General features: G+C 39.3%; 1 pseudogene; it reads right to left on the reverse strand.

The window, feature by feature from the left end:
- Positions 1 to 602: 602 nt before the first annotated feature.
- LOC120291827 overlaps positions 603 to 5852 on the reverse strand; it is a 7868-nt pseudogene continuing 2618 nt past the window's right edge.

The raw sequence follows: 5852 nt of genomic DNA on the forward strand, positions 1-5852 counted from the left end.
GCATGGTGGAGGATTGGCCGGTCATTTTGGTATTAACAAAACTCTTGAGGTTCTTCGAGAGCATTTCTATTGGCCAAAGATGAGTGGAGATGTGCATGCTATCATCTCAAGGTGTGCAACTTGTCAAAGATCAAAAAGCCATTTCCATCAAGGTTTGTATACTCCACTTCCGGTACCATTGTAGCCCTGGGAGGATGTTAGCATGGGATTGTGCATATAATATGGGCAGGATTGGTTTCGTCACAGTTTTTTGGTACCTATGTCAACGCCACCGGAAATTTCCATATATTGTGCCCCGACGGTGGAATCCGAATTCCACCGTTAGTGCACAATGTAATAACTGAAAAAAGTACAAGCAAAAAGCTCGAGAATTTTCAATTATGGTCAAGTCTTACATGCGATATATTGACGCGGGATATCTACGTTGTGGTCTCTAAACCTAGTTATGCCTCCAACTCTGTGGTATGTTAATTTTTCACAGTAAGAACACCTTGTGTACTGGACAAGATTAAAAAAGAAGTTGAAGGAGCAAAATCATGAAGACAATGAGGATGATTTTGCCCTGATCTCTAGATCTAGTGATGCTCCATTTGCTTGCTCGTGGGGGGTGTAACAAGGTCTTTTTTGTCTCTCTCACAAGAGTATCCAAGCTCGACCACCCTTCATGTTAAACTTTTTTAATCTTCCGAAAATCATGACGACGATGAGAATGATTTTGCCTTGATCACTCCATTTTCCAGAGAATCCATACCACTTGTCCTCGCAGCCTTCAACGGGCCTTAGTTGTAGTTCACAACTGTAACCCATCGTGAATCCGACATTCCCATATGCGCTGCAATTTCATAAATCGTGACTTCATCACACTAGTTTGTTCATGTTATGGATACATGTCTATCACTTTCACGACACAAAAGCAAATTACTTATGAATTTACCCGCATCTAGTACGTGTGATTGCCATTGCACTAATATATCAGTATGATTTGAGAGCTCTCATAATAGGGGGGTGTGACTATTGACGAAACAAAAGAAGATAACTTTTATTTTGGCAACCTTTACCGCGCCAGGCTACATAAGTGATGTTATTCCTGCAACATAGTTTATCCAATAATTTAGACCTTGAAAATGTTGACAATATGTGGTAATCACCTATGAAAATCACGCAAATACGTTTTTTCGTTGGCCTAGCTGATCGAATATTTGATTAGCACCAATTAAAATCACGTAGAGCTGGGGGATCATGATTGGTCATCCTAGCAAGGCTTTAACCGACAACCAAGTGTCGACATTATTTTTCGTTCTCACGGAAACGTATTATCCAAATGTTTGACTCAAGCAAACGGTCAACAACGTGAGGAAACGTGCGATCAAGTGCCTAGAGGGTCTTCGAATGGGAGAGGGCGACGTCCTCGAGGCGGTTCACACGGATCATGGCCAAGCCATGGATCACTTTACTGGGGAAAAAATATCCTAAAAATTATACAGCGGCCATTTCAATCATAAAACTTTTAATTATGCTAATTCAATCATAAACCTATTACATGGCGGCTAATTCAGTTCTATACCTTTCAATTATGCCTATTGAATCTTAAAATTTTGACAATTTTGTCAATTTAGTTCTAAACTTTTTACGATTTCCTAACATAGTTCTTTCAGCTAGCTTTGCTTGTAAATTGCTTACATGGTAGCTTAGTCAATGCTAGCTATCCTATTACATGGTACTTGCCGGTGCTAACGTTGACAATTTTCTTCAACTTTTCTTCTTACTTTTTTTCTATTCTTTTCTTTCTTTTCCTTTTTTTTTTTTTCTCTTTTCCTTTTCTCCCTCCACTAGCGAGAGCTTGAGGCCCTTGCTAGGCAACAACTGCCCTCACCAAGTTTGATTAGGTTGCTCTTGCAGGCCCCTCGGGAGGTTGCCCTTGGTTGGGCAAGCATGGGCTGCCCTTGCCAGCCCTAGCAAGGGAACCCTTGCCCAAGGCCGAGCTTTGAGCATCCCTGCCCAAGGTTGGCAATGGTCAAGAGGAAAAAGGGAAAAAAGAAAAAAAGAAAAAGAAAAATGTACTTCAATTTTTTAAAATTTTAAATATTATCCAGATCAGCGTCGGTTGTGCTAAATAAAATGGTTGACATTGAATTGACGCATTTGGAGGGCTTATAACTTAATTGATGCACATGAAAGCTTCATTGGTGTAAAGTACTAATTGGTAAATCACCAAAATATTTAGGACTAAATTGACATAATTAGGATGTTTAAGACTAAATTGACAAATCGTCTAAAAATTTAGAATTAAATTGACACATCTAAAGGTTTAAAACTAAATGGATAAATTGTCAAAAGTTTAGGATTACATTAACGCACTTGAAAGATTCAGAACTTAATTGATTACCATATAATAGGTTTATGACTTTTGGATAATTTTCCCTTTTCATGGAGATTGTCTAAATAATTTGAGGAGGTGGTAACGAGGATGGTGCCTTGTGAGCACTAATAATACTCAACAGTGCCTCAGAATCTATTCTTTTGAAAAAAATCCTAATTAATTAAATTCAGTTGTCCTGTTACCCATTTATAAACTATAATATTTAATTTTTATTTATTTACATTTATTTGATTAGATGCACAAAAGTCTTGAAACTTATTGTAGTGTTGAAATTTATAGATCATTTCGTAGCTCGTATTATTTCTGTTTGACTATCTATGAATATGGATATCCGCATTTAAACAACAAGATTTAAAGCAGAGGAGGGAAATAGAGATGCTTAACCTTATCACTTCGACCACGATGTTCAACACATTGAAATTGAGGGGATCTTCCTTCACCTTTTTCCTCTCTGTAATGCAAAACCATGACGATAAAGATGGCCACGTAGGAGAGCTGTGAGAATTTGAGATTCTCCAACAGTAGCTTGTAATTCTTTTTCGGCTCTTTGCCTTCTCTGTTCCCGGGAGCCTCTCATCCTCTTTTGCCGGTAGAAACGAGGTATACGGGGAAGGTACCTGAAGATTATACACATGAAAGTATTTAATGGACAAAGATCACGTAATCATTATCATTTACATTACTTACGCACATCCGGCGTGTTAGATGACAAACTTGTTAGTTGAAGAATGGTCGATATTGATTATCATCAGGCGTTGTGGTAGGTTTGATAAAGAAGCATATGTATTTACAAGGTAGATGCTGGTTATTTATGCTGGTTACAGAGTTCTAATCGGATTGTGCTAAGGACTTATAACTTGCCAGCCATTTAGTAATTCTTCTCGTACTTGTTTAATTGATGTTTTGAAAGTTAAATCACTATAAAAATTGACTAATGTTCCGAAAACACTGGTCAAATAACTCAAATGCTAAATAAAATGCCCTTTCTATTAAAATTAATCTTACTTGTTTCAGTGAAATTCTTGAAAATCATGGGTCGTGAAAATCGCCAAGTTATTAAAGCTCATTACACAGTTGACCTAAGTGTGTGTACATATTGGGGCATCTTGGTCTAGGAGAATTTATTATTGACAGTTTTCATAAGTTGTTTTGGTTACTCAACCTTAAGAGAGTTTTCAACGTGCAATATATAACCAATCTCCACTTTCTTATCAAGTCGCATCTGGCCAATCTTCGTCATCACCATATTTAATTCGAATACAAATAGTGACTAAGTGACAAAAATGAGTTGACCTATTATGGCATGAACATAAAACCTCGGACAATGCCCCAAATACACTGAAGAAAAGCTCCAATAATGCCGCATAATAATGCTTTAGATTATTCATCCTTCAATAATGCAATTATTTTAGCAACCTTCCTTAAGAGTCAATATTTTAGTAATTTACGAACAAATCATAACTATGTTAAAAGTCAGATGGAAATCGTTACAAGTAAGGGGAAGACCCTTTGAGATGGTGATGCAGTCATTTTCAAATACGTCCAAACCATTTACTTACTTTTCAAGATAATGTGCCACATGTCAATAACTAAATTGATTGACGTTTCGCTTCTCTAGACGCCCATGTTTCTATCATAAGACACGGAGAGTGGGGATAGGAAGCGGCAAGGTGAGAAACTGTTTTACATGCGACTTTTATTTGGTTTAAGAAGAATAAATTATAGGCAGGAATTTATGTACATTCCTTTGTTTTTCTTTTTCCAAATCGCCAGCCAAATATTTTATTAGTGAATGGCTAGGTGAGAGAGAGAGAGAGAGAGAGAGAGAGAGAGAGAGAGAGAGACTCACATCATGACGACGAATACCACCAAGATGGCAGGAGCAACTTGCGACAGATCGACGATCGTCTCGCCTCGTATATCTGGTGTTCACGCACTGAAAAGCACACCCGTGATTTTCTCATACGAGCTCAATCCACTCAGCAACTCTGAATCCCACTGCATGGAGCAAAAATATTACAAACTGAACACCAATAAACCCCAACACCGTGACCACCAGTAGCGACGAGTAGAGGCTTGGAAGCAAGTGTTTGTAACCAACTTCACTTGTCCTGCTCAACAAGTACATCATTTCTGCTTTGACCCAGAATTTCCCCATGAGCCAAATCGTGAACCGTAAGGTCGACGGGAACAACGTGTTCCCGAGAAGGACCTGAGGGATGAGAATCAAGAGGAGGCCGGAGTTTTGCTGAAGACAATCATGTTTTCATTTGTGGGGACAAACCCGCAACTAGCAAAGGTCGACACGATGGTGAAGACTGAAAAGGTCATCATTTTGAGACCCTTCGTCTTCAGCACGTCTCTAGCGCTAGAAACACGTTTCATATAAAGCACAACCATGGCAACACCGAGAACATGGACTCCTATAAGGTAACCTAACACTACAAAACACAAAAAATCTAACGGAACAATATTTCAGATGGTCAAGATCTAAGGACTCGTCTCGTGATCTGTACAAGTGGGGTCTACTTGTGAGTTCGGGCGATCTAAGTTCGTTATTTCACCTAACTCTATGTGGTCAACGATGTCGTTTGTTGGGTTCGAGGGGTAGAGATTGCTATTGACAGAGGCGACTTTTTTCTTTGGTTTGATAAGCCACCAGAGCTTCGTTTTGGTAAGTTAGTTTCAACAAGGGAAGTGAAACCTCCCTCCGATGAACATCAGGATAGTCATCACAACAAGCTGGGAATTGAAAAGACCCATCTCCACCGTGGACATGCGTTTGAGACGGTTGCCGCAGAGACGGGAGGTGAAGAACAGATCCAAGTCCCTGGGCCTAAAGGAATTGGTCCGTGGCCTTAAGTCCTTGAGGACCCAGAAGCCAGGGAACGAGGAAGACGAAGTAGAAACTTGGATGCAAAAAGGAGTTGATTCGGAGGAGCAAGAAGCGGTAAATGAGAAAAGAGGAAGCAAAAGGACCTGCAGATGCAGACTAGTTTAGGCCATGGAGCACTACAAAGACACACAGCTTCTTTCCTAAACAAGGAAGGTTCATCCTTTTTGTTGTTATTGCACAGGAACGAAATTGTTCTTGTTGTTGCGAGAACTGAGGTTGGAGTGCTGGTGTATATATAGGAGTCTCAACCTAGGGTTCAAGCAGTTGGTCATGGCCTTAAGAATTTTCTACTTGAAGAACCGAAAATATTTGTTCAAATCATACAAACTGCCATGGATAAAAGCCACCTGCCCAAATGAAACCTTTAGACTTAACTGGTGTATGAGAATTGCAAAGTAATTTACGTCTTTAGATGATTGGGACATCCGTTCTTATTTTTTTTGCATTATATATGGTAAGAAGAGAGGCATGGTCAACGTTCATGAAAAATTAAAGATGCACACTGCACACATGAGTGCAAAAAGGTGAATACATTTTCTATGGGGTCCACTCGGTACAGATGCCTCTTTGGAGATA

The sequence above is a fragment of the Eucalyptus grandis genome, chromosome 3 (assembly GCF_016545825.1).
Source record: "Eucalyptus grandis isolate ANBG69807.140 chromosome 3, ASM1654582v1, whole genome shotgun sequence".
NCBI lineage: Eukaryota > Viridiplantae > Streptophyta > Magnoliopsida > Myrtales > Myrtaceae > Eucalyptus > Eucalyptus grandis.